Genomic DNA, 22,570 nt, shown 5'->3' with positions numbered 1-22,570 from the left:
AAATAATGGCTGATTGCCAAATTTTTCTCTTTTCTCTGCACTTAGCCATGAGTGCTCCAGTGCATAAAAAGTGTGCTGTGATTGCTCAGTTCGCCTGTGCATTTCTCATTATTTAAATAATTCATATGTAGTAGTTATTTTAGTGTGGAAGGGGAGAAGATATCCATAAATAGGAAGTTAATCTTGGCCTGTCGCTAGCTCAATGTCTAGCTCTGGAACCTTCCACACAATGCTTTCTCCTAAGTGAAACTTAGGACCAGGTTGAGGCCGAGACCTCCAAAATGAGCATTGGTTAGTAGTCCCCAAATTTTATTGCGTTTGGAATTACCTGGAGATCTTTTAAAATATGAATGCTTGGTTCCTCCCACCGCCACTTAATACTGTAGCTTAATCAGTAGGAGATGAGGCCTGGTTGTTAGGAAGCTTAAAACTCCCCAGGGGATGCCAATATAGAACCAAGTTTGGGAACCACAGACATTTGATCAGTATCACACTTAGTAAAATGAGGCAGTTTAGTTTCTCTACGGCCTGTTGCTTGCAATGGCTGGGCTCGCGGCATTGTGTCAAGATTGAAAGCATTTGCATCGTATGGCCCAGCTGCTTAATCTTGCTCTATGTATGGACTCAGACTGGCCAATTAGTTTTGTTTAGTTTACAACTTCTCGTTTATGAGTTGAAGATAACATGCCTACCTCACGGGGTTGTTCTGAGGATTAGATGAGACTGGAAAGTCTGGGAAAGTGCTTGGCACAGAGTCTGGTACCCATAACGTGATACCTTCTAGTTTTTTAACCTAATTTTTGAATCTATGTTTCTTGTTTATAAGAAAAAGTTCTTTGAATAAGTCACCTGAGAAAGTTACCATAGGTCTTCCTTTACTTATTATCTAAAGATTTCATAGTGAACACATATATATTTATTATAAAATTAAATTTTGAAAAAGAAAAAAAAATACCTTTCTTCACTACTGAGAGTCTCTCTCCTTCGTCACTCTCCCTTCAGTTCTCCTTCTCGGTTTTCATTCTGTAGAATGGGAGTGGTTTTGTGATGTACATCAGCAATGACAAACGATCATCTAATTTAATTATCGTGATAGAATCTTTTACAAACCTAAGTCAGTAGGAGGTAATGAACAGAAAATTTAAGGAATTTATTAATGTCCTAAACAATATCAAAGATATTCTTGATTTCGTAATGCTTTGCTGGGCTTTTGATTAAATATGCAACTGAAGTCACATGGATGAGAACACAGCGAGAACTGACACGTACTTCTGATGGCTGATTAAATCCTGATTATGAAGGTCAACAAGTTTATTGCCAGTCCCTCCTAGCAGGTCTACCTCTAAAATTATTATGCATAGTGCCATAATCTTACTTTAATGTAAAATAGTAAAATTGTATTTTCATCTGTTATTTTCTTTCAGTTTGTAAAAATTATTAAACCAGTATAACAATGAAATCACATATGCCTAGCCCTCCTTGAGCAAAATGCAGGTTTTTGGAATGTGAGGAGGTGGGAAGAGGAATAGGTATGCTAATCTAGAAGAAGATTGGAAGGATTTTAGGCATGTGCAGTCTATGCTGCACCCCAAAGCTTCCCTACTGGGGTGCCTTAGTGTTGAACCAAGTACTAAAATACTGGTCCCACCAGCCTGCAGGGCTCCCACCACCACTAGGTTTGTTGACTGTGGCTGACAGTGGCCTCTGCAGCTTGCCCCTGGATGCTGTGCAAATAGTATCATTTTGCGTGTGTGTCATAATGTGAAAAAGATGGGAAGCACTGCTTACATAGCACTGTTTTTTTCAGTGAATTTCATATTATTATAATTAAAATTTCTTTGGGTATAAACTTGAATAATTCTAATATTTGGAGAACAGAAATGAAGAATTCATGATCATTTCAAAAAGTCATCCAATTTTAAGACATTCTTTTTAATTATGAAGGAAAACGAAATTAGAGTTTGTTGTCCAACTTATATGACAGAGAGATGACTAGGCAGTACATTATAGTATCAAAAAACCTGGGCTTTCTCAGCTTGGGAGGGCTGTTATTATCATAACAGTTGCATAATTCATTTAGGTCAGAAAAATCCTATTTCAGGATATCCTTAAAAATATTATTAATATAACTTCACTCATGGATTTGGAAGCATTTGGTATGCTTCTAGCTACAAATAGTATCTTCTACACCAAAAATTAAATTATATCCTCTTTCTTTTCTGTAGGTTTATGTGTTGCTAGGTTTCACTTGAACTTTACTTCAACCTTGAAAATAAATTGGGAGGAAAAAAATACGTGTAGGGTGGGGACTGAAATAAGTAATGTAGAATTCTAGATCAAGCTCAAGGTAAAATAATTCAATAGTTTGGGGACAGGGTGTGGTATAAATAGGAAAACTATGGCAAGATTGTCAAGAAGCCAGAATTTGGATTTGAATACTAAACTTTTAGAACTGGAAACAATTTTAAAAATTTTAAATAGGAAGATAAGGGCCATAAAAGATTGTAGATGATAGTTCAAGAATAGAGTGAAATTGTGTGTTTTATTTATTGTGTGTTTATATGTTGTGTGCTTTCACCAAATTCCCCCAACTTCCAATCTGGGAAAGTCTCTCCAATATCAATCCTGCTGCTGAGATGGGATTTTAAAGAAACATCTGGAAACACTAGTGTTTCTTCTAAACATTTCCTCTTGTTGCCGATACCCAGTGCCTCACCCACTTCGTCTCCACCTCCTTCCCTGCCCTGCCCTCCTTTTTCAAAAACACTTCTCTTCTTGTTTTTTCACTATATAGATAGCTTTTCTCTAAAGATTGAAAAATCTTTCGAAGCAAGATTTGGGTCTTCATCATTGCATTTTAGGACATAATATTTTGAGCCCATTAGTTGGTTCTTAAATACTTACTAAAGAAACAAACAAACGAAAAATTGCCTAGGATAAAAGATTTGCAATCAGTCCTAAAGTAGAAAAAAACAAAACCCAAAACAACCAAATTAACTTATGTATCACTCTCACTGGGCCAGGGGAAAATTGAAGTTCCAAACATCTACCGACTAGGTCTCGCCAGACCCCAGCAGGATTCGATTTCCAGCCTCTGAAGCATTAGCCGTCACTCTGAGGATATGCAAGTACGCATGGGTTTCCAGAGCCACTTGACTTAAGAGCATCCTAGCCCCTGCCATCTTGTTCATGACAACCGCTAGTAGACATTAATTCTTGCTTTAATTCTTTCTCCTCATGATTTTTCCCTCTTCGTAGGTATTTTGGTTTGTTCTCACCCTTAAAGTAGTTTTAAAGGAGATGGATTGACCAAGCACATTTATCTGCTTCCTAAGACCACACTAAAATGATGGTACAGGAAAAAAATAATACTCAAAGGTCAAAAAATCAGGAGAGAGGGCATCAGTGGCTGGGAAATGTTGGCAAATGTTTAGCAGAGGAAAAGCATGGTGCAGTGGTAACTGAATTAAAAGGCAGAGGAAACTGTAGGAGGAGAAGAGTATACGTTTGTCCCAAAGAACTGCCACAAGGCCAAGGACCATTGAGGGTGGGAGGCCGTATTGTTGTAAAGAGGGGGATGGACTGGAAGTCTGTGTACTGAAGAGTGGCCCACCTCTTCCTTCTGCCTTCCCTGGCTCTGTGGTTAGGGGGTGCTCAGCATCTCCAGCTGCTTGCTCCCTGCCAGGAGCTCAAAGGCTTCTGCTCTGGAGAAGAGGAATGGAGGTGTGTATACGGAGCCCCACTGCTCTCCTCTCCACGAAGTGGCAACCCACCTCTGATCACTATGACTCATCATCTCACACCTCTAAATATGTCACAAGATATTCTCTGCTCCCAACAGTTTGAAGAAAACAATCCTGAAATCATGTCCCACTAGGTATAGTTGGGTTACTTGTTATTTCTAAACCAATCACTGCGGCCACAAGGAATGAATGCTCTGGTAACCAGGCCTGGGTTATACGGGGTGAGTCAGGGATGACTTCACAGGAAAAGTAATGGACTGTGTTATAAGAAAGGGAGACGTGGATTCCGGGGAGGCAACAACCTTGTCCTCTGTATCACGCCCAATATAAAGTGCCATGGTTGGATGGGGCTCTCCCCGTAGCCACTGGCTTGGCTATAGATGGCTTCATATGAGCCAGAACCAGTCACTGGCCCAACCGACTGGGACAGATTTGCACATGATACAAAACATGGGAATATATGCATAATGAACTACATCTGACTGCTCTGGAATAAGTGACCAGAAAACATTTTACATGGGAACTTTTCTGCTTTCAAATACTTCCAGAAAAGATTTCTTAAACTTCCTTAACAGCCTGCTCTAGTACAGTCACCATTGTCAGAAAATTTCTCTTTGTGCTGTTAATTTGATGTAACTTTTCCATTCTGTCCACAGTATCTCTTAATGTAGCTGGACATAGTTCTCTGTATAATATAAATGCTTATGCTTGAAGAGCATTGTAAAATTTTCTCCCCAGATGAATGACTTCTATCTTCAACCACAATATTTTATTTTCCAAGCCTTTCATCATCTTTGTGGGTCTCCTCTGAACTGCATCCAAATGTTCTGCATTTGTCTCAAGCTGTAGAGTCCAATACTGAATATAATAATCTAGGGATCCCCACAACAAAGTAAAGGCAATTGCTCAGGAAAATACAAGGAATATTTTATTTTGCATAGCACTTCATAGTTTTAAAAAGACTTTCCCAGGCATTATTATGTCATTTGAGATATAAATGCTGCTTTATCCTCCTCCTAACCCCTGATGGTTGATGTGGGTCTATAGAGCCAGGTCCAGATTGGGAAAGCTCAGCACTCCAGTTTGGGGTCAGTTTGACGTCCAAGGTGGTTCTGAAGCTGAGTCAGAAGTTCATATTTCTTTATACTTCCCTTGGACCAGAAACAGTCTTCAGGATGAGATCAATCGCCTGAGCTTTCCATGGTCTGGACATGAACTTTCTGTCATGATGGAATGTTCTAAATTTGTGCTGTCCAATATGGTGGCCTCTAGCCACATGTGGCCAGTTAGCATGACTGCAACTGAAAAACAGAATTTTTACTCTAAGTATTTTAATTCAAATTTCAATAGTTACTTGTGGCTAGTGGCAGAAGGTCTGGATCATCCCTCCATCTGGGTCTAAGCTGATCTGGTTTCTGAGGCAGAGCGGACGGCACTTTTTGGATCTTCATATTCTAGGAAGAATTTGATGGGTGAGAAGTATCTTAGTGGAATGCCAGTGTTCTCCCATCATATTCCTTTTTATGCATCTCAGTGTTATTTGATGAAATACATTTTTCCTCAGGAATGCTAGCCCTGTGTGACTAATTTATGACTTTCTACAGAAATAGATTAATACATATTAGCTCATTGCCTGGAACAGAAAATATGTTCTCATGTAAATTTACATGGGCATGGTAGCAAAAGCAGGGGCTACCTAGATGGTGTAAAAGCACGTTTTGGCAAAAAAAATAACGTCTTGAGAGAGGCTGAGTTCTAACTCCCCACCTGAGATCCAGACCAATACTTCTAAGCCATAGACAATGTAGCATTTCACTTATGTACGATGCATTTGTTGGCATGAAAAGGCTATATTAAAGGATATATATATATGTGTGTATATATAACGAAATTTGACCAATTCATTTCAACTTCTGCCCCATATGTGGGCTTCATTTTTTGCTGAGTTTAGTGTCTAAAGCCTCTTAAAAGTCAGAAGCAGTTAACAGATCAGCAAGGAAGTGAGTGAGGAGTCCCTCTTTCATTTTTACACATACAACATTCTCAAATTATGAATTTGTAGGTAGCTTTGGCTTTCGGGGCCTCTCCCCTTCCCATGGGCCTTTGATAATCATAAACAAATATAGTTTTATTTTCTTTTAAATGTAAAGAGGCTTGATTTATAAATATCTTTGTTGACTTTATTATTGCTTTCTTCCTCAGATTGTTTCTTTCTTACAGTGTTGCTTTATTTCTTGAAGTAAGCTTAAATTCCCAACACTCCTGATCCTTCTCTTTAGTTTTAACTGACAACCTTCCTTCTGATTTCACTGAGAAAATAGGAGGTATTAAAATGCACTTTCCTCCCTTCTAACATTATGTCTCCTGAACTGCTTGCATCTCTACCCAGTACACTCGGATTTCCCTCCCTCTATGTCTCTTTATAACAGGTGAGCTGTCCAGGCTGCCTACGGGCAAGGTCTCATATGCACCAGAACGCACCTCTACCTGGCTGTTGACAGGGGTTGCTTCTGAAATGATCCTCTTTCTCACGATCCATCCAATTTGCCTTCTAAATTAGATTTTTCCCATCCTCATTATATACTTGCTTTAAAGTCACTCTTATTCAAGCAAAAACAGTCCCAGCAAACCTGTCTTCCAACATCTCCAGCTACTGACTCATATGTCTACTTCATTTTACAGCAAAAGTCTGTAAAAGAGCTCTCTATACGCAATGACTTTACCTATTCTCATACATATGAGAATGAAATTTTTATTTGGGGAAAAGTGTGCGTTCTACTTTTTAGCATTTTTTTCAAAAACAAAACATTTTTACCCCCAAGCAGGAATAATTTAATACAGGAAGTAATTGTTGCTAATCAGAAACGTGTTAAAGACAAAGATATAGTAACAGAAAGAAATGGAAACATGAGCATTCTACTTGGAAAGGTGTGGCAAAGTTTGAACGTAAATTATGTCTGTCTGTAAAGGGGCCCTTCCTTTTCCTTAATACTAATGAAACAAAAGAGTCTCTTCTCTGTGTGCCAGGCTGGGCTCCTCCTTCTACTTTTGTTCCTTCTTGCTCCAGGGGTTTTACTGAGGAATTTTAGATGACTACTCTTGATCAAAGTTATTTTTTTTCTGTAATAATTGAAATTCAATAAGTTTTCCATGTCCTCCACTATCTGTTTCTGTGCCCATCATTCCCTCTTCAATTATTAAGTAATAAAGTAATCTTACGTGTATTTTTCCAGAACTTTCTTCATGCACATATAATGAACATGTACACGTATGGGTAGAGTGGAGTTCGTTTTTACACTAGGATCATTTTAGTTTTAAACACTGGCATCATTGTATGTCTACCTCTCTGCATTGTGATATTCTCATTTAGGTGGAAAGATAACAGAAATTGACAGGCTTCTAATTTGATCTTTTAATGACTGAATAATATTCCATGGTATGAGGATAGCATAGTGTTTTGAATCATTACCCTCATGATGCATATTCTCTTTGTTTTTAAGTTTGTAAAACCACAAAGAGAACTACAGTGCACATTCCACAATGATTATGAATTTCTTACTATCTGTGTTTAATTTCATTTTTGTTTTATATATTTGAATGTTATGCTTTAGGAATAAATTGTGTATGTGCTCGCTTCGGCAGCACATATACTAAAATAGGAATAAATTGTGTAATACTGTACAAATTTTTTGGCGGGTTTTTTTCTTCCATTTTTATATAATTCTCTGCTGGCATCTACTGCAGTGTTCAAAGATTTCTGTCAGCCTAATTGCTGTTTCTTTGTAAGTGATCTTTCTCTCTATTAGTTTTAAAGATTTTTCTTTATTCTTGATGGATCTACGATTATATTAGAAAATGTCTAGATGTAGATTTATTTTTATTTGTACTTCTTTAACATTCGGAGTAACCTGGCTCATACTTTTCCTCAATTTAAGAAGAGTCTTAGCCCATCTCTTTTCATATTACTTCTCTTTTATTTTCTTGTCTTTTTTCATAAAAACAAGAGATTTTTGGAGCTTCTTAAAACTAATTCATCTCTATTATGGTTTAATTTTTTTAAATTTTTTTTTGGTCTCTGTGTTCTGTGTAATGATTGAATTCCCCAATGCAATCTTCCAGTTCACTGACTGGTATCTCTCCATTCTAGAGTATTACCCAGCTCTCAAGATATCCATTTCCATAATTCTACTATTTTCTTTTCCAAGAGTTCTAATTTTTTTGTTGTTGAATTTTTTAAGAGTTTATTTGGGCCAAACTGACAACATATGATGGAGAGCAAGATCCCAAATGCTCCCTCTAATTTTTGTCATAGCTATTCAATTCTCATTTTATTTGTGCCTATATTTGTTATAAGATTTTTTTATACTACATATAATTCCTACATAAAAAATAAATATTTTAAATTAGTATATGACAAATAAAGGGTAAATTTTACTCTAACCCTGATATGTGGATGCAACAATGTATCAGAGATTGCGACCTGTATACCTAGCTTACTCAACCCTTTAGAACACAGCCTGGAAATCCTCAGAAACCTGGATCTCCTTAGTAATATGGCACTTTCGATTCTAAGTCTGTTTACTGACTCTTTGTTTAGTTCACCTTATAAATATAAAATTTTCATCAAGGTTAAAAATTGAAATTTATCACATAAATTGATCACTCATGTTTTAATTTACTTCAGAAATCTATATTTCTTAGAATGTTTTATGCTCACATATTGCAATTTTTTGCTGCTGTCACATTTATTCAAATGTAACTTAATTCTCTAATTTTCACTTGTGTCTCCTCATAACATCACTTTATTTTTTAACCATCATGATTTAATAATGGCAAATGGCCATTTTACTCATTGAGCACAAATATCTCTCACTTTTTTTTTTTTTTCCAACCAGACTAGAACTACATTCCAAGTAATAGGATTATGTTGCTTCCCATGAAGTGTAACAGATTTTGGATCTAACCTTGACAATGTTCGGGTAATAAGGGCACAATTGAGCAATAAAAATAGTGTAGTGAAGTTGCTTTCTCAAAGCTGAGAGGCTGCAGCTTGAGAAATGCATGTTAACCCAGGGTTCCTGTATATTATCTCACCACTCAGATGAAAAGACACCCAGGAGATTGTTTCCTCTTGGCTTTGGTGCCAAGACTCTGTATTACCCTTTCTCATGAGAGTGATGAGAAACCTAATACAGTTTGGGGAATCTAGTCAATTGGCCTCAAAATCTATTCGACTCTCCAGGGTCTTTGGAAAATATTACTGGGATTCTGAAGAGGAAAATAACTAGAACAGGTCATCTCAATGTTTGAACGTTGCTCAGGTTACTGAACACCTGAAAAACTCAGTCTCCTATTTTCGCAATAGTTATTGAAAGCTGCTCCTTTCTCATAACTTCGCACAATAATTCTAGTGACTCAAAGGTTATATACATGAAAAAGATAAAGACAGATGACAGAAGTTTATTTTTACCCTTTTGAGCTTATGAAAAGATCCCCTTTGAAAGCCTAAAACACAAATTAGCATGTTAGTAAGTGACATTCAGCAAAATGGAAGATTCTATATATAGTTATTCTCTGAATGAAATGACAGTATCTGTTAAAAATTTACTGAAGTCATATAGAGAATTTGGTTAATAATTTAATGAGATGATTAGGTGTCTCAGAGGTCTGAGTTTCCTAGAAATTTTATATTGAGGAAAGGGAGAGAAATCAGAAGCGCTCTGTTTCAAAACGAGTTGCTAATTTAGTCTGCTCTTCTTTACAATATATTCCTTAATTCACCAACTTCACTATCAATCGTTACAAAGACATTAATGAATACCAATAGCAAGTATGTATTACTAATAACACAATTAACATGTTTATATGATCTTTTCTCTCGAAAAATGATTTCTCTACAAAATGGTACTGTACTGTGAGAGAACGGATTTTCTCTTCCCTGGTGGAAATGTCTATGTTTAAAACCGTGTTTCCCAAAGTATGGTGCATTGTGCAACTGACAGAAAGCACCATGATTTTGAAAGTTCCTAAGTGTATAATTATTGAAGTGGCAATTAGATAAAGAAAAATTTGTGAAAGTGGTATGCGAATGACTAAGGTTTGAGACACTCTGGTTTAAGGTATTTTAAAATAATAACAGATGATCATATAGAGGAGGGAGAGACCACATTGGGACTTTAGTTGAATATTTAAAAAGAATAGGCTTCAGAGAAGGTGAGAGAGAAAGAGACGTATTAGGTGTGCTGGCAGGAATTGGCCAAATATGAGCAGGCTTCTTTTATACAAAACCCACTCTTGAAATCACTGGCTTATGGGAAAAGTAGGTCCTAGGCTCATTTGGAACAAAGGGCAAGAAGCCTAGTTCCCCTAAGGGTTGAGTCACTTTGAACCTGAACTTTCAATAAGATTAACAGGACAGAGAAAAACGTGTCTGGACGTAGGTCAAAGAGTCCCAGAGCTCGGCAAGGAGACCTTCAAATAGGTCAGTAGAAGCCCTGAAGGGTCAGGGCTGTGGATGAACACCAAAGAGGAACTTTTGAGAATCATCAGAGCAAATGCCTTTCTCTCCCAGGGATCTATACATGATGTCAGGGCCCAAAGAAGTGGCTTACCAAGCGTGGGGGCTGCAGGTGGCAGACCCCAAATGCCCCATTGCTATTGTGTAGGATTGCTGCTATGTGATCATAGCATAAAGCAGACCAATTTTTAGTTGCTTTTGTTGTTTTAAAGTTCTCTACAATGCATGTCCTCTCTGGGCGAAGGGCTGTCACCACCCCATTTGCTTCTATGCCTGCAGAGTATTCGGTATGACTGTAGAACAGCAGGATAGGACATCTCTAGGTCTGGAGATATTTGGCCTCCTTTCTAGAAGCTCCATTAAAATGCTCAGATCTCTTTGGAAGAAATAGATGTGGAGGTGCAATCTGAGTAACTCGCGTTCCCATTCCACGCAGGTAAAGTAGAATGCCTTGTTTCTAGCAGGCACTGGAGGGATTACCAGACAATAGCTGTTGAAGAGAGAAGAACCCGAGTGATAGCTAGGTAAGCACAACGTAAGAGGTACATGATGACCAAATTCATGGAACATACAGAAGGAAATAGAAGCATTGATGAGCCTCTTACAGTTCCCTGGATTGAGATTTGACGAGCATCTGTTGCTGGAGAACAGGTTCTTTGTTACATAGTGGGAAAGAATTCCAAGGTACACAAATAAGCCGAGCAAGTAGTGAGTTTACTGAAAGAACGAGGACAGGACAGTGTACTCCCAGGGTGGTGGGAGTGGGCTGGCTGGGAGAACAGCCACTGCGCCCCAGAGGGCTGGGGCTTGGGAATTTCTTATTTTTGAAATAAGCATGAGAAATAGTCTAGAATTAGGGTTGGCATTATAGGTGTCCCCAAGTGGGTCTTCGCTGACCACTCCTTCCTATTGGGAGGAGGGATTTTTCTTCTTATTTGGTCCTTGTCGGAACTGTCTTGGTGACACTGGGAGTGGAGATTTTTCCCTTCTTGTAATGCTAATAATATAATATTATAATCCATTACAAGTAGCTCAAGGTCACCTTGAGGGGCAAGATGGCCTCCTGGGTCTGCTCTCGGCCACTGAAATCCTCTTCTGGCCAGTCTGGTAGCTGCACATTTTCTTAAGAATGATCTCATCTCCTCCCTCCTTGGTTGCCAGCACTTCCCTCTTCCCTTCCCCTCACCACTCCCTCTGTGGCCCTGTTCTTTCTGCCGAAGGTCTTTCTGCTCTTACTTTTGGAATCCAGAGCAGAGGCTGCAGCATTCTGCGTTTCAGGCTACGAATCAGAAGCCCTTGGATTGCTGGCCCTGCCCCCACTCCCTCCTTGCCTCCTGTTCTGTGTGGGCCTGAAAGACGCCGAATAGAGATAGAACATTTCTTTAAGAAACACTGGATTGTATTTTCCACTTTAACCAGGCGGGTTTATTGGAAATTATATTGGAGGAATTTTGTGCAGAGAAGCCAAAGCGAGTTTCATCCAGAAGACCCAGCAGGTAATAGGAGAGGCCTTAGTACAGTGTTGGGAAGCTGCTTCAGGGAAAACAACCCTGCCTTCCCACAGAAACACCCCCACAGTGGTCCATGTGCTGACTGCAGCCTGGAACTGGACAGCAAGGCACAGTGTCAAAATTTTCATGATACAAAATAGTGTCCTAGGTCAAAACATTCAAACACAAACCAATAAGCTATTTTCTTCTCTCTTAGTTGTTTTGCATAAAGGATAATGCATGGCATTTACTTTTGGCATCCTTTAGTTCTCTAGGTTGCCTTACAAATACATCATTTGTGTTGTGCTGGGGGTGAGGGAGATGGTGTGTGTGGAGCAGCAAGGGAAAGAGGAGGTAAATGACCCCAGCCGCCCTTTCGTTTACACTCATTGTCAGGTTCCCACTGATTCACATCCTAAGTGGTCATCTGAGCATCCCATATCTACTGCCTTGGTTAACACTCACTTCTTGTGGAGATAACATGTATTTTCCCTATTGGCAGCTGCCTGTGTTCATTTACCTTCCAGTTCCTGGTTTTCAGTTTCCCCTGAAACTCTGATAACTGAAAAAGTGAAATGATCTTCCAATTACAATTTACATCAACTTCATGGGCCATTTGAGAGTGAAAACACGCACACGGCTTTTGTTGCACTTCTTGAGGGATGGAAATTGTAAACTGGAGTGATGCTTGCATCTCTGACTTATAGCCTGGGGATCCTTACTCCCTCTACAGGCAGTCCGAGCTTTCCCTTAATCCCATAGGATTCCCTGGAATTTCAGCTGCTTTGACTTTTAAATCCTTTCATCTGGTGTTAGTGCTTCTTGATACCTGTCTGCCACCCAGCTGAGCACCACAGCAACCAGGAAACAAAAAAGGGGTAGATCCTTCCTTTCATGCAATTAAGTAGGCCTAGGTAGGAGGAAGGAAACCACATGACTTCCCCCTTTCTGAAAGAGTGTGATGACAAACATAAACCACCAGTCAATCAGAGTAAGGTTGTACTGAAATAGCACCAACATCTCTTGTCAACCCTATAGGCTTGAAACTTGAAGACGGTATTTTTTAATTCTCAGCCATTTCATATATAAATATCCTCATATAAACTATCATTAAAAGCTGTCGAAACTATGGGACTTAAACACGTCCTGATCTTCCGTTTGAGAATAAGTAGCAAAAAGCCTAGGATATAAATTACAAATCCTCCCGAGACATTCCAGTACAATGGGCTTTGCTATTAGGACATCTGACCCTTTTGGAGATAGAAAGTCTCCCATTGCAGGAGTTATTCAAGCCCCGTTGGGGATGTTGAAGACATCAAGTAAAGCCTGCATTGTGATATTCATTTCCAAAGCACCACAAGCTTGGTGGCTTAAAACAATAGGAATTTCTTCTCATAGTTTCGAAGGTCAAAGTCAAAGATGTCAGCAGGGCCGTGCTCCTTCTGAGACTCTGGATAGAAGAATCCTTCCACGCTTCTTCCTAGATTCTGGTGGTGTTTGTCAATCCCTGGCATTTCTTGGCTTGCAGCTGCTTGATTCCAGTCTGTTCCTCTGTCATTACATGGCATTCCCCTGTGCTTCTGGGTTTCTGTCTTATTTCTTCTTATAAGGGCAGCAGACATGCTAGATTAGGTCCCACCCGAATTCATTATGACCTCACCTTAACTGGATTACATCTGCAAAGACTGGATTACATCTCCATTTCCAAATAAAGTCACATTCATAGGTACTGGGGGTTAGGATTTCAACATATCTTTTTGCGGAAAACAATTCACTTCATAAGAGTTATATTACTACTAACAACCCTGTGGATCCTAATAGTTCATAATTCCCACAGTGGGGTAAAGTGGTTTTAAATGAATGCTTGAGCGTGATATCCCTAATTATTCTCTTCAGAGGAAGTTTATTAGATGGTATCAAAGAATGAAGACTATGTTTTCAGATCTCAGACTATAGACAAATCTCCTAAAATTATTAAGTGTTTGGTACTCAGCAGTGGAAACTTCTCTTTAGAGGTACTTCCTATGTCATAAAAAGGAATTACTTTTCTCACAAAAGGTCCTGTAGCAGAAAATCATATTTTTATATATATTTAAACTAGAGTTTCTTCAGCATCTGAAAGTTTATACATGGTAAATTAGACATGCAACGAAGTAATTTTCAGCAACTCTACATGAATAATACGTTAAATGATCTCTTCATGATCTGAGCTGTGTCTTCCAAAGTGTTTAAGTCCTACCCTAGATTTAAGCAAAATGGAAAAAGCTTCATGTGTCTGCATTAGTATATTGCCTCAGATCAGCATATTTTGTCTTTCTTAGAATCTAAGTGCCTTAAAGGGAGAAACTGTCTCCTCTTTACTATTATAACTGTCCCTGTAATAAGTGGTTAGATGAAGACTCTTAGTGTTTCTATTCCAGCTGAAGATCTAAAGCTGAAGAACAAAATGGCAAGTACTTCCACATGTTAAAGTCAGGTGTTAGATCGTTTATTTATGCAGGACAGACTGAGAGACGGAGACTTCTTGGGGCTTCTGTAGGTGTTTGAAGAGTGTGCTGTGTTTTCTCCTCTTCGTTGTTCCATTCCCACCCCTAATGGAATCAGGACAAACACTGGAGATCTCCAGAGAGAGGAGGAACTACAAACGTTTCTCGTGAGCAAAATAGTCAGCTTTGAACAATGAGCTCACAATAACATTGGTGTCCTTTTCCTGGGTCTCCTCTCACTCAGTGTCTGCCTTTGGAGGAATGAGTGACCCGGCCAGGAACTGGAGAAGAGACAGAGCCAGGAAAAGACAAGACACCCCTCATGTCTCTCCATCCAGGGCTTCTAAACCCAACACAGATTCAAGCTGAGGATGAAGGGAAATTCCTACCTGGATAAGATTTGGGTTATTTGACCAGTACACTGAGCTTTGCTGATTATGAAATCATTAGACTAAATGTGTTATTATTATTTTTTTAATGCCAAAAAAATGGACTAGTGATTTATTCTTAGAATGATAGGACACTGTCTTAGATTTCTTTCAGGACCAGAAAGTTCTAGTCCATAAAGAGGGTTTGTATAGACTTGGAAAAAAGAACATATTTGGTTTCTTAAGAGAATATATACAATAAATAAGGTAGAAAAATACAAATAGATGAAAGGATTAAAGTAGGAACAGAATACAGACGAGTAAAATGGAACTGGGGGAAAGTTTGGGCACTAAAATGCATATCACAAAGTCCTGCATCACTAAAACCTGGCTGCAAATTCGATTCTGGTTCTATACAATCCAGTTACCTGTATAATCTAGTTACCTACTATAAACTATGTCCGTAACTAAAATGATGAAAGGGGTCAGTCCGATAATTGCTCTTGAAGATCTGAACTAACAAAATAAATGGAGAAATCTGCAAGTTATTAGCAGAGGCAGAAGAAATAGATTACACTGCAAAGGTATCGTAAGACAGAGTTGGTAGTGTGATCTGCCAAAGCCACATGCCAGCAGGAGTTACAAGGCGCAGAATTATAAGTTTGCCAATGAAGCAGGTTAGGAGGGAGAGGAGAATGAAGCAGGAGTCCAGAGAGAAGCAGAGGTGGCATTGGAGACAGAGCCCGCCACGGTACAAGGAAAATCAGGCAGAGTCCGTTCTGCAAGTTGCCTTCATTCTGGTGACTTTTCAGTGAACTTTCTAGTCACACATTCCTTTTACTGGAACCATCTTGAATCAGACTCTTTTTCCCTGCAACCAACAAATCTGGCTGAGACCTACGCTCAGGATATACTCCATAGGCTTTCAAGACATTGTCTCTTTCAAACCTCTCAACAAACTTGCAAGTTAATTATAATTACCACCAATTTACAATCTGGAGGTAAAACAAAGTTGAGAAATGTATTTAAATTGACACAGCTACTAACTGTCAGAGCTGAAAAATCAAAGCCAGGATTGTCTGGCTTCAAAGTGTCAAAGCTCTTTTTACTATTTTTATTTTTAAAAATAAGGTAAAAAACAGGCAAAAACAAAAGCAAAGTAAAATTTAAAGCTTCTTGTTTCAAAATGGGTAAATACCATGTGTTACACATATGCCAAGGTAGCATATTTAGGTAGAGTTTTAATAGATAGGACTATAAGTCACAAATAAAAAATAAAAAAGACACTGTCCTTAGCTTTGGTTTAAAATTACTTTGAAAAGCAAAATATTTCAATAAGAAAAATGCATTTAACTGACTCATGTGTTTTTTGAAATGTGGTTTGACTTTTCAATGGAAATGCATAATTTTAAAGATATATATGACATGTAGAGAACAATTTATAAACCATGATTTACAAGATAACTTTAGAAAAGATCATAACTGATCATGGTCTATCACTTGAATGCTGATGAAATCCATCAATTTGGGCAGCGTGTGTCAACATCGTGCCTTTACAGCACAAATGACTCATATGCATTAAGTTCTAGGAGAATGTAAACTTAGAAGTCAGTCATGGAATGGATTCTGACCCACCATTTTCTGCTGTATGACACTGACAAGAAAAAAGAGATGTCCTAACTTAAATTTGAGCAGGCTGGAGGATGGAAGGAAGAGACAGGAGGTGAATCAGTTAACTGCCCAGCAGAACCAACAAAAGACTGCTCACATTCCTGAATGTGTGTCGACACTTCGAGTAACTTCCAGGTGGCTAGTTCCAAGATTGTCTGGAGAGAACAGTCAAGTCACCCACCAACACAGACCACAGAGCCCTCTGCTGCTGGCTTACATCACACGGGATCTTTCCAGACTGGTGCCCACAACCCATACTTCTTCCCTACGGACTCTGCTCCTATCCCAGAACTAGCTCCGCCTCACCTTCTCTCACCCCCTGTATCTCAAGCCAATGTGAATTCTTTCAAGCCGACTTAATCTTTCTTCCCCAAACTGTTAGCACAGAAGAGCCCCGTAACTCCAGGACATGTCTTCTCCCCCTGGCGCTGCTGCTGGTTGCTCAGCCTGCAGGTCCCAGGGCCTGGCCCTTCCTCTGGGTTTGCACGGGGCTCAGTAAACCCTTCCTTTCAGAAAAGTGTTCAGCTATGAAAGTTTTTTGTTTAGCAACACTAAGTTCCTCTAACCTCTGATTTGGGGTTTCTCATTTATAAAATCAATAATAATATAGCAGAACCTATCTCAAAATGTTTTCATGAGAGAGAGCAATTAGAGTGACAGACATACAATCAACACTTAGTAAGTACTAGTTTTCTTTTCCTTTAAAGATATAAAAACTTTTGACCGAGGAAATGTAGACACACTAGAGCTCTTCAGTATGACACATTTTATTGCCTATAGTTGTAAACTCACCTCATGTTTGAAAGGTCAAAGAAACTTTTGTGGTGGTTTTTCTACGAAATGGAGAGCGCTTTGATAGCCACAACCTTAAGTGAAGTATGCAGTTTGTAAATCATGTAGAATTCAAACCAGTGAAGAAAGGTCAATGTCAAATAGTTTTTAGTCGATTTCCTGCTAATAGTCTTTATTGCGAAATCTCTTCGAAAAAGCAGAGACAAGAAAAGGTGTAGAGAAAACAGCAGACAAGAGATGGTAACACCTTTTTGGAAGATAGAAATAAGAGAAATGAGTGGCTGCTGATAAGAGAAAGCTGCCACTTACAGGCCACACAGGAAGAGTGCCAACAGGAAATAAGGCCCAGAAAATCCCAGAATGCCTTGGGGCCCAGGCATTGTTGCGGGATCAGGGACGGGAGGAGCTGAGAGCAGAGACTTCGCACCCCTTTCTGCCCTTCACGGGCCAGGTAATTACCATTATCTCTACCCTCCCTCTTTAAAGAAGAAGGAGGTTGGATTATAGTCTAGAGAAACTAAACTGAAAGGTTGCTTATTCAGGTAAGCAGAGAACTGTAAAAACAGAGGAATAAAGAGAGTTAGCAAGCAGGACTGAAAGTCCCCAGCTCTTCTTCCCATCTCCCAGAACTCTAGGAGCCAGGCATGACTCTTCCAGGCAGGGAAGGGGAGGCCTGACATCCTCAGGGAAAACCCCTTCAGTTGCTGACATTGTGGGTCACCCAGGGAAACATCTCCCTCATTGCTGCTCATGCCTCAGAGAAGTCCACTGATGAACCTGACTTTGCCCGTGTACATAGATTTTCAGTCCATTTTTTTAAACTGTCCTAAATGTAGTAAGAATGGATGGCCAAGAATTAGATATTTAAAGGAAGCCTCCAGTACAAAAGGGACCAAACCCAGAAAACAGGGAAAAAACGTAGAGAAATCGGAGACCTTATAAAATGTAGAGACAACTTCAAAAAAACCTATAATTTGTGGCCTCAGAAATGTAAGATATAATTTTACATCGTGGAACAAGAAGGCATAAAAGAGGAACATCAGAGAATTTAAAGAGTAATTAGAAATTAAAATGAAAATAACAGAAAACTATTTTTCAATTGGAGTTTAAAAGTAAAGAGTACATTTTAGAAAATTACATGGGAATTGGAAAAGAAATAATGAATAAGAAAATAAAAATGAAGGTAATAATGCAAAAGTTGCAATATCTTACTAATAGAAGTCAAAGGAAGTGAGAAGAGAAAAAACAGAAATGAGCAAACTATCCATAAAAATATGTAAGAAAATTCCCCAGAACTTAATAAATTACGTGCATTTTCATATTAAAAGTGTCTATTGAAAGCTCCACATGATAAACTTGAAAGGAACTCCAATTAAAAAAAAACAACAAACGTATAGCAAAATCTCAGCATACTTGGGCAAAGAATGTATGTTAAAAGCTTCCAAGGGGAGTAGGGGAGGAATAGGTCATATACAAAAGATTAGGAAATAAAATGACATTAGACCTTCTGATAGCTAGATGACAGTGAAGCAATAATATTCTATTCAATTCAATTCAGAGAAATAATATTCAACTTAGAATTTTACAGCTAGACAAACTATCAATCGAATATGAAGGGAGAATAAAGGCACTTTTATGCAATTAAAGGTCACATTAAATTTACTCGCCTCCCTTTTAAAAAATGCTATGGAGGTGTGTGTTTTTTCAACAGATAAAAAGTAAAAAGAAAAAACAAAGGACATGGGATTCAGGAAACAGGTAAGTCAATACAGAAAAGATAAGAAGGGAAGTAGCAGGGTGATAGCTGGAGGTGAAACTAGGAGATCCACAGTCCTAAATAGAACAAGAGTGAGGTTTCAGGGGAAAATACAAGTGACAGATGATATGATGGATTATTGACTTTAGAAAGCATCCCTTGAGACTCTTCAATAGTATGTGAATAGGAAAGTTAAGCACATGGAATAAAAAAGGACAACTGTTAACTTCAGAAAAAAATAAATGTTTGACATACAGGGAGAACTTCTTCGTGTACATTACTTGAACTATATTTACATGGTCAAAATGATGTGAATAGTGACATTATTTATTTGACTGCATGTTTTATATAATTTATAATCCCTTCCATTCATCTAATAAATAGTTATTGAGCATTTACTATATGAAGAGACTAAGCTAGGAGTAGGGAATACACAAAATCCTACCTCCTACCTCTAGGGAGCTCAGAGTCTGATGGTAGACACAGACATATTAAAAATAATACAATGTCATAAGGGTAGAAGGGTAAGGTGCAGGGGACACATTACTTCTGTGTGTCAGCGCCACGAGCAGCTATCACTATGGCAGAATACTCTAACCCATGCTTTTAATGATGACCTTGAGATTCCAGGGAAATAATTGTTCGGAATTTTTCCATTTCTCAAAAGTCAAAATAAAAATGTATTAAGACTTCAGGTCTCTTAAGAAGATGGCCAATCAGAAATATCCCGAAGGTTTCCATTAGTAAAACAGGCCAGTCCCTTGGAAACTGCAATTAGGGTTGCAGTAGGTAAAATGTAGAGCTCAGCCAGCCCGAAGTTGGATGGTAGGATAGGAACCCAAAGAAGGGGGCTTTGGGAATGACCTAGGGTGTGCCTGGAAGAATAGTTCAGTGCTTTAATCCTGTGGCAAGGAGAAAAATTATTCCTGTAATACACCTCATCAGGCCACATTTTGTACTTGAGCTTTCTGCACACTGTGGTGCACTTGATCTAACTGTGTTTATGAAGCCAGGGAAAGGTCAACAGTAAGGTTGAAGCCAAAATGGGTGAAACAGTGAAATGAGTTTGTGGAAGAATGCTCCTTAATATGCTACCAAGCGTTGGGAAAGAAATACTAACCCACATGTTCTGATGAAAGGAGCCAAATGTTTCAAGATCCCATTAGATGAATATGACAAAAATTTTTCAAGAACACATAAAGCCCTAAGAACAAATAATTTATGTGAGAGGAGATGACGGGAACAGACCTTGGGAAGTTGGAAAGCACTCAATGGTCAGTGGTAAGTGACTTAGCATATCCAAGAAAGTGTAATGCTAAATCAGCAGAGAGGATGGCTAAGAAACAAGTTAGCCACAGAAGCCCCTCAGTACTCCAGAAGGGGGTGAGGTGATGAAAAGAAGATGATTGGATGAAGTCAGTTTCAGAGCAGTGAGTTCCCCAAATCTCCCCCTCAATCCTACCCAGCTAGGGGAATGGATCTTTCCCACTGGAGGTTTATTCCCTGGAGAAGGTAAAACAGAGGTCTGATTAAAACCCTTTTGCTGCGATGGTTGGATATATACGAATGAATATTTGCAGCCTCTGACTGCAGATGAAAACTTCCAGAAAGGAAGTTTAGGAAAGCAGATGTACATTTTTCTGTTTTTCAAGAACGAATAACAATAGGAAAATTTTATACATAAAATAATGCCATATATACAAAGAAGCTTGAATTGTTATCATTAAATGCACGAAATAGTCAAAAATATCAACTTTTTGTTTTTTTGTGGATTTCTAACACATTTTGAAAAAAACTTGAAATCAATTAATGCAGTGAAAGAATTGAGGACCAGAATACCGTATTCAACACAGGGAGAATAAGTGAAAGTTTGCGTCCTGACTGTAGAGACCCCCAGCTCTCTTCCCTTCATTGGTTCCCAGATCAGTGAGAGCTGACACCTTCCAGGTAGAAGATGGAATTTCTTTTAGGTTAATTTGACCAGCCCAAGAAGAAAGAGACTTACCTAAGATGCCTCCTTGCGGTGAAGTCCACTGTCAACAAGCCCCACGCATGGGCACAGTTTCTGATCACAGCTTCTCAGTGTTCCTCCCTTAAATTTGAACAATCACGCAGAGATCAACAACTATCTGAGATCAGGTGGAGTTATTAACCTGCCGTAGGATGGGGACACATCTGCTGAAACTGTTGTGAGAGAGGGGGATGTGTTCAGATGAACATAATGGAGGAAAAGAAAAAGACGAAGCAGGAAGATGAGGGAATTTAGGCTTAGTTCTCTCTCTGAGGTAGGAGGTAAAGTCATTTGAAGAAGGAAGAAGATCAGAAAATAACAGTAGTAGAATAGGTGTTTGGGAGTGTGGGGATGTTAGCTGCTGTGAACACTGCAACAGCAGGAGCTCATCTCAGCTTTGGGTAGTGCATGTACATCAATGACTCACACATTTAAATGTCCGGTCTGGACCTCTCCTCCGAGCTGCAAACTGATAGACTTAACTATCTACTTGGCACCTCCCATTGGACAATTTAAAAATCCCTTAAACTTGATGTGTCCCTGCCAAGTCATGAGTTCCCCTCCTGCCTAATCCTAAACCCCATCCATTTCTAGTGTTTTCTTTCTCAGTGGATGGCATTGCCATTCAATCAGTTATGCACGCCTTGACTCCTGCCTTCATTATCTTTGTGATATCCAAACCATCAACCTATCCAAACAATCAACCTGTTTTAGACCACTCAACGATACCGCCGAAATATTGCTTAAGTCTCTCAGTTTTCTTCCATCTCTATTTAAAGTGTGTAGTCCAGTGGTTTCCGCTTTATGGTCTGCCTACATTCCTGTCCAATTTCATCTCACACTGTGAGCTTCTCATTCTCTAAACACCTGTTGTTACAGTAACCCTCATCATGATTTTCTCTCTGAAATGGTTTTGCCAACTCTCTCATCTCACGAACTCCTATCTGTCCTTCAAATCTCAGCTCCAGTGGCACTTTCTTAGGGAAAATTGTGTCACTCAAGGTGTTTCTTTATAAGCAACAGAAACTTTTCCTGAACTAAGCAGAAAAAAATATATTAAAAAGATATTTGTAACTCATAGATAGGATGATTATGCAGACTGAAGCACTGAGCTCCAGCATCCAGGAATAAACTGCCAAACACCCCTCAGAAACTGGGGGGAAGTCCTCTACCATAGCCACAAGGCACAGTGTGGTAGACGTTGTAATGCTGCCACCTCTACACTAGGTGCTTATCTCAAAGCAACCACAACCGCTATACTGAGAGAGAGAGAGAGAGAGAGACAGAGAGAGACAGAGAGAGACCCACTACATGCTAACCACAAGGGAGGTTGGGAAAGCAAGTATTTGACACTTTCAGCTATGGCAGAGGTGTTTTCTGACACCCACCCAGTCTTACAATGTAAGAAGTTCTCTAAACATTTGAAGGGAGTTCAGATGTTGGGTCGTGAAAAAGAGGTACACATCTTCACTGTAGAAGATTTCCCTGATCTGGATACATCAAATTCCATTACTGACTCTCAATGCAACGTGTCCTTCTTAAAAGCACTTGTCATAGTTGGAATTTTACATTTATAAGTGTAGTCTCAATTTGCCATCTGCTTTCTATTTCCTCTAATAACTCTGCCAAGTCCGTAAGAGAGGCACTGTTCTTATTTTTGCTCACCTGTGTATTCCCAACATTTAATACATGCATGGTAGGTGCTTGTGGAATGAGCTCAAAGAGTCAGCAGGCTT

Source organism: Rhinolophus ferrumequinum, chromosome 26, assembly GCF_004115265.2.
Source record: "Rhinolophus ferrumequinum isolate MPI-CBG mRhiFer1 chromosome 26, mRhiFer1_v1.p, whole genome shotgun sequence".
NCBI lineage: Eukaryota > Metazoa > Chordata > Mammalia > Chiroptera > Rhinolophidae > Rhinolophus > Rhinolophus ferrumequinum.
Note: the sequence above shows the minus strand (reverse complement) of the source record.